The sequence below is a fragment of the Sceloporus occidentalis genome, unplaced genomic scaffold, assembly GCF_023333645.1.
Source record: "Sceloporus occidentalis isolate IW3139 unplaced genomic scaffold, rSceOcc1.0.p SCAF_30, whole genome shotgun sequence".
In the NCBI taxonomy this organism is placed as follows: domain Eukaryota; kingdom Metazoa; phylum Chordata; class Lepidosauria; order Squamata; family Phrynosomatidae; genus Sceloporus; species Sceloporus occidentalis.
Genome location: NW_028317010.1, coordinates 2,476,133 through 2,489,224, shown reverse-complemented (window position 1 = coordinate 2,489,224; position 13,092 = coordinate 2,476,133).

Below are 13,092 nucleotides of genomic sequence, written 5' to 3'. Positions count from 1 at the left end.
AATCCCAGTAGGCTGCCTGACCTGGGGCTGTCAGTATATTGTTATGGCGGGACCACTTCCACTGGTAGGTAGGGGAAAAATGATGGTGGGAGGGCAAATATGATTATTTGAATATGAATAATTACCGGGTGCAAGCCATGACTACCCTTACTGTTATCCCCAGCCAGTATCATGGAAGCGATTTGGTCTTCAGCTGACACTGTTGATACTCTGTAGACACAAACAGGACATAACTGGCCTTTGTGTGTTGATAACTGTACTTTGCCATGTCTCTGGCTTCAGCTGGTGTGTGGGTGACTGGCTTTACCTGTGGTTGGCAGATTGTGTCTTGTAAATGGCCTTTGCCACGCCAATGGCTTGGAGACTGCAGTCGCAGGCTTTTATGTGTTATTCAGTTGATCTATACATGTATGCAATGCATAGGTTGGGTGTGTTTTTCAGTTTATCTGGTATTCTCTATGCAGTCAATCTATATGTCTATGTTTTTTTACCTGTATTGCTTATGTTGGGTAGTCAAGTCTAACTCGGCTGACCTACAGTATATCCCCTTAAGGACAATGGACGGTCCCTAAACCCATTGAAAACAATGTACTTTGTATATTATTGACTTAAAAAGTGGTCTGATGCTTAGTTCATACACACTTTTGAAACCAGGCTTTAAACCCTGGTAACCTTTTTTTTCTAAATATATATCAGAAATTATTCTTTGGTTTTATTACCTTTATTACTATTATCCTTTATTCTGACAATATTAATTGACCCCACCCATTTTCATGGGATAGCAGTCTACTGTAATATTAGGAAGAATGGGGGTTTTACATAAAGAGTTATTTTGGGGAAAGTTCTAAATTCAGTCTCAATTCTTGTAAGTTAGTATGTAGTATTTAGCTGTCACAATAGGGATTTAGTATAAATAGAGATTTAGATGTAGATGTGTTAGATTTAAACAATGTCCATCTTATAACAGTTACACATGGAGAAAAGGTGGGTGGTCTTTGAAAAGTGGCCCCAGGTGCAAGACATACTTGAGAATCCCCAAGTAAAGGAACCTAAAAATTGTAGTTGATCCCCCAAACCATCATATGCCATGTGTAGTCATGCTAAAACAATGCAGGGCTTATAATTATGAGGTAAAGGGGGTCAGTTTGCTAAAACGTTTTGGGAGTGATAGTCAAGTACAAACTCTGTATACATACACAATGTCAAGGGTGTATTAAAATGAGTCTCCATGCAAGATCTGGAAATGTGATTATCTTTGTATACAAAACAATAGTTAGACTTCACTTGTAATATATACCGTAATTCAAAATTCAAGACAAAAAAAAATATAAAAATAGTTCTCATAGAATCATGAAGGATTTGTTTTGTCCTTCTGTGAAATTGGCCTGTGCTTTAAATGTTTTTTTTTGTTATCAATGCATTTAATACAATTAAGGATAAGTTAAATTTAATAGATGTATGTCTTATGATTCAAACATACTATGTAAATGTAAATATTAGGTCCTGTTTTATACTCAAGGACTATTGCATGCAGGGTACTGTACTGGCACATAGAATAATCTGCATTGTAAGCAGAATTCTGTTTGCTCTCTTGAACTTTGATTGAACTGTGCCCTCTTTGGGCATATATATATATATGATGGATTATATAATCTGATTTTATCAATGACCACCGTTAGCAATGAGACAGATGGAATCAAATATTTACAGTCAGGGCATCAGTCCGTTGAAAAATGACTACAGCGACATAGGTGGTTTGTATTGATAGGTCATTTCAAACAAAGATCAAATGAACTACATGAGGACTGGTTAAAGCCTTTAAGGGTTATTTACTCTATACAGCTGTTGTTGCTCACATATGTTTCAAAAGGGACTATGGTATACAGGGCATTGGGTAGAGGGCACGTTTGTCCAATGAAGAGTTACGGAATGTTACCGGTAAAGAGGACACTTTTATTTTACTTAACAGTAAAATATGTATACATGTAGCAGACAGCAAATTAAATAAATATAGTTTTTTACATAGTTTTGTTTTCTGTTTATGGTAAAACAATGAAAAGGGTGTAGATTTCTCTATTTGATGCGGGTGTCATAGGGGTATTGTTTAAAATATGATATACATAAAAATGTGACAATGAAATGTTGGCATTTTTTACCACAAAGTAAGTTATCCTGTTGCTTTTATGTATTTAATAAGTGTTGTAATTTTGTAATTGAATGCAATGTCCTTCATTTATTGCTCGCAATAAAGAAAGACAAGAAATAGGTAGGGGAGAGGGAGAATAAAAAAGCATCTTGCCAAGGTCCATTAACACTGGGAAGAAACTAGGAGGATAGTAGAACCCGCAGTACATCACTGTATATTATTTTAGAATCACACATGTGGCCATGAATTGGCATAATTGTCCCCGAATATTTCTCTCATGTATAACGACTACCCATCATTTAGGTAAATTACTTCAAGAGGTCTACTGTGGACTGGTCTGCACAGAAGAAAAGATTTCATTGGGAACATTCTTCTTATTAGGAAAAGATGAAGCTAGGGATCTGTGCATCCAGTGGCACAGATATGTAATGTGTATTTCTGTTCAGGTGCTGCACTCTTTTGAGTCCTTAGTGGCATCAGTCCTTTAACATTCATTTCTGCTGTGCAGAAGAGATATGCAATAGTAGGGATGCATCAGAATTGAAATTGAATTAAAAAAAGCTAGTGGAAAAGCAAATATTCCAACAATCTGTCTAGGTGCAGCGAAGGTTCATTTGATTTGCTTTTGCTGTGCCTTTTTTGCCATCTTGTGCAAGGGCATGTTTGTAGCAACCCAGTCACTGGTAAGGTGGGCCAAGAGCAAATCAGGTCTTTGGATAAAGAGAAGAGAAATGGAGTGTTTAATGGAAGACAAATCTGAACAAGACCATGTAAAAAGTGCTTCATACTCATAAAAGAGAGCCATCAGAGAGAATTAAAGTCTGTAAAAAACATCTGATAAAGATTCAATCAGGAGGTAATTTCTAATAAAAGGAAACAGAGTTACTATTTAAGTGAATTCTTTATAAAGTAGATATAATTGGTAGATTTAATTGGTTTCCTTGTAAAGTGAAATATTTTTCATTGGACCATCAAAGCAATTTAAGTAATCCCGTATTAACAGTAGATACATGTATAGCATTACATGTAATTAAAATTGGTTTCCTGTACTCATGGGGATTACACAGCCTCAAAGATGTGATTTGTAAGCAAAATGCTTTTATATTTCAATATATCCTTTTCAATTGTCCAAAAAAATCTTCTCTGTGAATACAGATTTAATGGAATGTGTATCAGTTACATTCAATAGAAAAGGCTCATAGCAGATCCATGCATTCAGTGGTAAAGTTCTATAGGTTGACTCCAATTTGATAACCTATTTTCTATATCCATTCATGCAGTAGCAAGTTTTGCAATTGTAGCATATCAGTGGTTCTCCCAGCAACACATCGGAAGTTTCTTGCATGCTCGCCATCATGCATCAAACCTTAATGTCCATGGGGTATTTTTGAGCATGTGGTGACCATAACTCTATGTACTGGTAAGTGACAGTGCCAAAATGTGATCACACACATGCCAGTGCAATACAAAATCACACCTACATTTTTATTGTAATTTTTTTTTTAAATATACCGAAATATTTTTGGAATCAATCTGGAGAATGTTCATCCTTTAAAAGACGGCAGTGGCATTCAAGACTATCTCAAATTACACCTGTATACAACAATCATGTTTTTAAATGTTCTACAGGTATTAATAGAGGTTGGTTATAAGCCTGGTAAATGTCTGGTGGACCTGTGTCCTAGAGTACTTTCCACTTTCTTTGCACCTGCTGGCTTTTAAAGTGCAGCATGTAGCCACATGCAAATGATTTGTCGTATCCAAAATGATTTGTCGTATCCTTGTGATATCCCGCCTGGATTATTGCAACTCCCTTCTAACCGGTCTCCCCCCCTCCCGCCTTTCACCGCTTCAATCCATCCTCAACACTGCAGCTAGATTAATTCTTCTCTGCCGCCGTTCCTCATCCCCTGCTCCACTATGCCAATCACTTCATTGTCTCCCCATACCCGTCAGAATCAAATTTAAACTTCTGGCCCTGAGCCCTCAACAACTCTGCACCCCCTTACATCTCTATGCTCCTATCCAAATACACCCCTACCCGCTTCCTCCGCTCCTCTCACGACTTGCGGCTATCTTCTACTGTTGTTACCTCTTCCCAATCCCGTATTCAGGATTTCACCCGCGCTGCACCCCTCCTGTGGAATTCCCGTTCCGGCTGACTTTCTGCCTCGTACGCAACTTTCAAAACCTCTCTGAAAACTCACCTGTTCAGGGAAGCGTACAACATTCTTTACCAGTACTCCCAACCATCATCATAATCAAGCCATCTGAACAATCAACAGCTTCAACACATCATCACAACCAGATCAACTCATCCCCATCCAAGCAGTCCTCTCCTATCGTGTCACTCACCTCAACCACCGACTAGATTGTAAGCTCACAAGAGCAGGGCCCTCTTCTCTTTTGCACCAGTTTGTTATTGTATGTGTTTCGAAATTGTTTTACTGACTGTAACAGTTCTGCGGAATCTGCCGGCGCTTTATAAATAAATGTAATGTAAAGTAATGTTTGTCACATGCTGCCCAGTGTAAGCTCCTCCAGGTATACATTTCTAAATGTTTATTGCTCTGATTGGATGGATTTTGTTGATTTACTTGAAATATGCTTTTGTCACAGCCTGGGGGTGGCAGCTTCTGGGGGGGTTATATGGTTGCATGGTCATTGGTGGTAAGGATTAGTGGGAGGTTCTTGGTTGGGTGTGCTGCCAGGAAGCTTGAGTGGGGGTGCAGCATCTCAGTATGCATTCATATACGGCAGGGGTGTCCAAGTTTTTTATGCAGTTGGCCACTTCATCAGAAATGTATGTATGTGTGGGCCCCACTCATTTTTCACTGAGAGAAAATATGGGCTTTTAGCTTTATAATGCATATTAATACTGGATTAATTTGTCGATAATGAAAAAAGCAGTGGACACAAAGTCAGTCCACAAACCATTTAAAACAAGTTTAGCCAAATAAAACTGTATAAGCCTGGAGCACACTGTGGGTACAAGCTGGTTGATGCACACTGAGTTGATCAGGGCCGGATTAAGAGCATCATGGGCCTGGTGGATTTTGGTGGACATTTTATGGCAATAAATAAAATAGACAGAATCTTAACTCATCGGCATCGATGTATACTGGATAAAGATGACATCAGCACAGGGCAGATAATACGAGAGAGAACCTTATGTGATGGGATTGGGAGTAATCAGTACACTAAAAAAAGTCATCATACACAGGACGTCTAAAGCCACAATTTACTGCCACTAACCCTTTTCAATAAAGTATGCAGATTGAAATAGAGTTAATAACGCAAAACCTTTACTTTTCCTCTCACTGATTTCTGTGCCAAGAACGTTTTGTCCTCTGAAGTGACTACAAATTTAGGAGCGTTTTATCTCTGCGTTTTATCTCTGGATAAGTAAAAATTAACTAGTTCAATTTATCCCTACAGTAAGTACAGTGCCAGGAAACAGACAACCAAATACACACCAGGACAGGCTATGCCACACTGACCCCCAAACACACACACCAGGACAGGCTCTGCCACACTGACACCCAAACACACACATACCAGGACAGGCTCTGCCACACCGACACCCAGACACATACACACACCAAAACAGGCTCTGCCACACCGACACCCAGATGTACACACCAGGACAGGCTCTGCCACACCGACACCCAAACACTCACACCAGGACAGGCTCTGCCACACTGACACCCAAACACACACACACACATATCAGGACAGGCTAAGCCACTGTGAACCATAAAAAAAAATGCTACACGGAACTAACATCCCCTTTATATTTTTGCCCCTTGTGTAATAATGCCCCAGCCAGGCTCCCCTTTAGTATTGATTAATGTCTTCCGCCCCACAACCTTGTGTATTGCCCCCCTTTGTACATTTATGCCACCACACCCATGTGTATTGATTCATGTGTTGCCCTCAGCCAACCCTCCTCCCTTATGTATTGATGTCCCCACCCTTTTTATAGTGGTTAATGTGATGCCCCCAGCCATCCCCCCCTTTAGTATTAATTTATGTATTGCCCAACCACCCTCTTGTCTATTAATGCCCCACTGCCATGTGTATTACCACCAGCCACAACACCCCTGTTTATATTGATTTTGTAATTTCAAGACCCAGCCATCCCCCTTTCGTATTATTTAAGTTTTAATGATGTCCCAAGGGAATTCCCCCCGCCATTAAATATAGTTCCACTTTCCTCGAACCCTTTTTTTTAAAAAAAAAACCAACGTAACGATCTTCTCCCTGTCAGGAGGAACTCTTCTGTGAGCCCACCCCCTTGAGCATCACTGAGGCACTGCAACTGAGCAGCACGGTGTGTGCAAACCAGCCGCCTAATAAAATTAAAACGGCCGGTGTGCACACACTGCGGTCTAACACCTCACCTTGCGGCCGCACCACATGTACGCTGGTCTGCCGGCCCACGGACAGGCCCGCCCGGTGCTTCTGCGTATGCCTGCGGGCCGCACCTTGAAGTCCGGCGCGCGGGCCGCACGTTGGACGCCCCTGATATAAGGTGATGTTTGTTTGGCCCTCGTATGTCCAGGCAATCTTTAGGGGTTCAATTTCATAGGGTTAAGATGTTAAATTTTAGGGTCATAGTCTTGTTGAGCGTTGCAGTGTTTTGCAGGTTGCGTGGCAATGACTGATTAAATTAAAATATCCGCTGTGGTATTTTCAACCTAAAATGAAGTGTTTGTGTATTTTTTTAGTGTGTGTGGGGGGGGGGGTATTGGACTAGGCCTAGCCTGGGAGTCAAGGCTATACATGTCATGATGTTTATGCCATGTGACATAACATTTACATCACACAGTACACAACATTTATGGAAAAGTGAACTTCCTTCTGCTTTCACTGCTGCCTGCATGCATTGAATTTCTTATGATAGGATCTGCATGGTTGTTAAAAATCTCTAAAGATAGATGATTGTGTCTACAAAAACAATAAATTTAGACACCAGGAGACATTTACAACTTCTGACTTGGATTGGCAGTAGGATTCCACTGTAATATTTACTCGGAGGATCAAGATAAATGAAGAAAATGTTCAGCTAGACAGTATAAATCGAAATAACTTAAAACAATGAAGTCTTATCGTTCTGGTACCCAATCCCATTGGAATTCTTTAACATATGCAGCTGCTTATGAGGGCTGGGGGCGCATGAAGCAATTGTTAATAATCCTTGTGGCAATATGCAAGATTGCACTGAACCACAGGCTCCTTCACCAAAATAGGTATAGAAAACGAGACCTTAGGTAAAAGTGACTGAATGTGAGATGCTTAAAATTAAAACATGTTGGTAGTAAAGGAAAGCAGATAAATCACCTTACTCTCTCTCACTCTCTCTTATTATCTCCCTACCTTCTCAAAACAACAGCTTCCATGTCTCCTTCACAGACATTCTTCTCTCCCCTTCAGCACTCTTCAGAAAACATCCGCAACAGGGTAGAGGTTCCAAGCACACCATGGGGACAACTTTTTCCCCTATTCCTCCAATCACATAGGTAGGAGGAAAAAATGAAGCATCACATGAAATGCTAGTAAGAGAGGGATTGGAGCAATACTATAACAGACCAATAGGCGAGGTGGGAGAAAGGCACCCTGTCCTCTCTCTCCCTCACATACCCTATTGTCAGTCAGTCAGTTGCCTTACTGCTTAAATATTCATCCTTAAAATTGCCTTGATTACTTTAAAATTCCAGGGAGTGGGGTAAGCTTGTGTCTCTTCTTGTCCCCAATTGAGGACACTATTTTCTTCTCAATATATGCAACAATACAATATTATTCCCATTACAGTGAAACATACAGGATGTTTTCCCAGCTTGAATGCTCAAATGATCTGACACTAATCCAAAGGAAATTGTCCACTTGGAAAGTTAATTATGGAGGTCTCATTTGTGTACTATGAATAACCTTGGGATAAATTCCAAACAAGCCACGTGACATTTATCCAAAGTGGTCAGATATTCCTGTGTGGATTAGTAAAAAAAATGGAAATGTGTTGTATATGTTGTATACCTTTAGAATTACTTTTTTTACCAACGTTACCCAGTAGTATGTGCTCTGAAAACTACTTATGTTATTATATATAAAACCTATATTATTCAAGACTCAAGACTCTAGTGATTTCCAACTCTATGGAGGGAGGCACATTAACATTAAGTTTTAGAACCAAGTCCTCCTATGTCAATGTGGGGGACAAACAGAAGCTGATCATATTTCTGACCATTAATAGCGTTATGAGAATGTGAAGCGGCCAGCCCTCTTTGTCCCAGTCGGGACTCGCTGGTTCCATGAATTTAATATAGCAGGTGTAGCAATAGTAGCATCCCTAGGCAGGGGTCTTGTCTTCTAAATCTATAGCCTTACTAGCTGCATCGCTTGCCTTACTTAAATTATGAATTAAAGTGAATATTTTTGCTACCTTCCAGTCGTGTCCAATATTCACAATATTCAAGGGGACAAAAATTAAAGAACACTTAATTTATTAATTTGTCATCTTTTATAACTAACGTATACATGGTTTTCTGCCTGCTGGAGAATCCTTCCTAATAATTTTTAATAATTCCTAATAATCTTATACCAGTGAATGTAGTCTGCACAGCAAAAAAAAGTTCTTCATATTTATGATCCAATTTGCCCCTGTGTTCTCTGGATTCAGAATTAAAGCTCCAGATTCAATTCTTTTTTAGCAGTGTCAATAGGTGCAAGGCTAGCCATACCTATTCAGTTCAGCATTGTGTGTATTTAAGATACTTTCTATTATTTACGGTAAGTTTCCTCTTGTTCTTAAAAAAAGTTTCCTATTTCATATCATCTTCTTGATAATTTACCATTGTATGTCAAATACCTTCAAAACATCTCCTCTCATTTATTTTAAACAAGTCTGAAATTTAAAAATAGAAATGGAAGTAACGGTTACATGGCACGCTATAGCTATGTAACTACATAATACTAATCCTGTGACATACAAACATTACAACCTATTTTGACTGAGTAAAATACCTGTATGTATTAAAATATAGAAACTGGCAGATTAAAGTGAAACTTAAAATCCTACCAATTTAGGCTTCTGGCACTTTTGTACTGGTAAGCTACAAATATCAGCTCATGGAACACTCCAGCCCTTTTTCCGTATTAAATGCACGTTGGAGTCAAATTGACATCAGTGCATTTAACTACCTGCAAAATGGTACATATGTTTTTTAGTTGTTGAAGAAAGACAATACGACTTTTGTCTCATTTAACTCCTCCCCTGGCTACCTTTGCCGAAAGAGGAAGCATACCACTACAGTCGTGTGAAAAAGAAAATATACCTTCCTTGAATTCTATGGTTTTACATATTAGGACATAATAACAATCATCCGTTCCTTAGGAGCTCTACAAATTAGGTAAATAATAAATACAACCTCTGATGAACAACTCATGACATATTACACGGTGTAATGATGTATTCATGAAAAATAAAGCCAAAATGGAGAAGGTATGTGTGAAAAACAAAGTACACCTTATGATTCAACAGCTTGTAGAACCACATTTAGCAGTAATAACTTGAATTAGTAGTTTCCTGTATGACTTTATCAGTCTCTCCCATTGTTGTGGAAGAATTTTGGCCCACTCTTCTTTACAATGTTGCTTCAGGTCATTGAGGTTTGTGGGCATGTGTTTATGCACAACTCTCTTAAGGTCCCGCCACTGCATTGCAATTGGGTTGAGGTCTGGGCCATTGCAACACCTTGATTCTTTTTCAGCCATTCTGTGGTAGATTTGCTAGTGTGCTTGGGATTATTGTCCTGTTACATGACCATACTCTAGCTGTCAGACAGATGGCCTCAATTTGACTCTAGAATACTGTATTTGCTTGATTATAAGACAAGGTTTTTTTCAGAGCAAATGCTCTGAAAAATACCCCTCGTCTTCTTATCGGGGTCGTCTTCTAATCAGACCTCAAATAGAGGTCTGATTATGAGACTAAGATCCAGATCCCCCGCACCGCTGCAGGTGACCTGGATCCTCCTGTCCCCTCCCCCATTTAACACCCCCCCACACACACTTACCGGTGCTTCCTGCTGTATTGCCGGGGCAGCGGGTTGACGTCAACGCGATCAACGTCAACGTCCGCTGCAGCCGGAAGGAGGTGTGGCTAGCAGCGGGGGTTGTCTACGTCCATCGCGCATACCTTCCCCGGCTGTCAGAGATCAGAGTTCTCTGTCATAGAGAACTCTGATCTCTGACAGTCGGGGAAGGTATGCGCGACGGACGCAGACAACCCCCGCTGCTAGCCACACCTCCTTCCGGCTGCAGCGGACGTTGACGTTCGTCATAGAGAACTCTGATCTCTGACAGTCGGGGAAGGTATGCGCGACGGACGCAGACAAACCCCCGCTGCCAACTCCACCTCCTTCCGGCTGCAGCGGAAGGAGACGTCAACCCGCTGCCCCGGCAATACAGCAGGAAATTGGAAGTACCGGTAAGTGTGTGTGTGTGTGTGCGTGTTAAATGGGGGCATAGGGCATTTCTGGAATGCCTTATACCCCTATATGCCACTCTGGCACTTAGGGGGTTAAAAGGCATATTATGGGGCAGAGTGGCATATAGGGAGGTATAAGGCATTTCAGGAGGCAGAGTGGCGTTAAGGGGGCATTTAATAGAGCACTCTGCCTCCTGAAATGCCTTATACCTCCCTATATGCCACTCTGCCCCATAATATGCCTTTTAACCCCCTAAATGCCAGAGTGGCATATAGGGGTATAAGGCATTTCTGGAGGCAGAGTGCTCTATACAATGCCTTTTAACTCCTTTAATGCCACTCTGCCTCCTGGAATGCCTTATACCTCCCTATATGCCACTCTGCCCAAATCATTACCCCTCCACCACGCTTAACAGTTGGTATGAGGTGTTTGTACTGATATGCTGTGTTTGGTTTTCACCAAACATGACACTGTGCATTATGGCTAAACATCTCCACTTGTCTGTCCGAATTACATTCTTCCAGAAGTCTTGTGGTTTGTTCAGATGCAACTTTCCAACCCTAGGCTGTGCTGCCATGTTCTTTTTAGAGAAAAGACATCCCTCCCAAACAAACCATACTTGTTCAGTCTTTATTTAATAGTATTGTCATCAACTTTAACATTTAACATGCTAACTGAAGCCTGAAAAGTCAGAGATGGGACGTTCACTTCTGGCAACTTTCTTGAATGTTTTCAACTTTTGAATAATCTTTCTAATTGTAAAATTATGGACTTTAAATTTTTATGGAAGCAGTAACGGTGTACTTTACACATTTTCACAAATGGCTTCTCCAGTTTGGCTTTATTTTTGTTGAATAACTCGTGTAATATGTCCTGTGCTGTTCATCTGAGGTTTTACTTTCCTCATTTTTAGACCTGCTATGGAACAGATGACCATAAGGCATATGTAAAACCATAGAATTCAAAGAAGGGTGTACTTTCTTTTTCACACAACTGTATTTGCTTCTTGCACATTCCCAGTAGAACTCTCATTATAAGGGTTTAAAAAAAAGAGCTGGCTGTGGCATGTATACTGACACATACGATACGCAATTAATCTATACAGTATGTGTTCTTATAAAATAAATATTGTGTTATTTCCATTTGTAATGGATAAGTAGTATTTTCATATTCCTCGGGATTACCATGCAAACAATGATTTAGGGTTACGCGAACATTACCAAGCTTGGTGGCCGGGTTGTGGGCAGGGTATTGTTTGTGTTGATGTGATTATGCTCCATATGTGATAGAATTCTGTACAGAAGGCTATGTGTTTTCACAATAAAGTATTCTTGCTTTCCACCTCAACATTAGTCTAATGATTGGGGTGAGTTGCAATGACAATGTATTGTCATTTCAGGACAATAATAGCACTGTGTAGCTATGCTCCGGCTAGCCACAGCACCAGTGCAGCTCCATTGTATTGCTGTCCCATTTTGTCTTGCCAGCGCTAGTCTCGTCTAGGGCTGAAGGGGTTGACCACTAAAGTAAGCTCCATTTGGCGGGTGTATCCCGGTTGTCCCGTCACACCTTCAATGTAAACACTGCTTTACAGTTTGAGACTGGTATTTAGACTAAAAGAAAAGGAATATTAATGGAACTTAGTTGTGCTTTAGACACCACCTTTCTTAAATATGATATTATGACCTATTCATAATATGATAATATAATTTAGCTTTCCTATCTGAAATAGGAGCCATCCAATTTAAATAAATCATTTACATTTAATCTTCAGAGAAACCAAAGAACAGTTCTAATGGAATCAGAAACATTAAGTGTGATACAATATTACATGATCTGACTCTCTGACCCTTAAAAAGATTTATCATTGAAAAGCCCATCACAAAATATTATGTGTTGCAACTTGCCAACCAGCTGTAAATCCATTATCTGTCAAATCTCCAACTTTCTAAAACATAAAGGGCTCCACCAAATGATTCACAATTATTCGAGGACCAGGACACATCATTTGGGAGGTTTTGGTATCATGATATCATTATCAATCTGGATAATTTTATCCATGCGCCTTAACAGTCTACTCAAATTATTTTGGCCTAAAGTCGTGAGGTTTGTTAGTAGTTATAAAAGTAGTTTACCCATACAGGGATTTGATGACTTAAACATGTTAGCTCACTAAACAGAAAAGTAATGTAGTAAAGAAGAAAATGCAAGTTTGCACTAACTTATATATTCACAATTTGCATTTCCATTGTATAAAATAACACTTGACTTGCATACACTTGTAGATGAGTTGATGAAGGTTGAAATAAGCAAGCAACTTGTTTATTAATAAGCCCACAAATTGCTTGCGACTTGCAAATACCAGATGGAATCTCTGTCAATTCTGCTTACATTGCGTGCTATTCCAACACAGAGAAACTAAATATTACATTGTGAGCCGTCTCCTCTCCCTTCCAT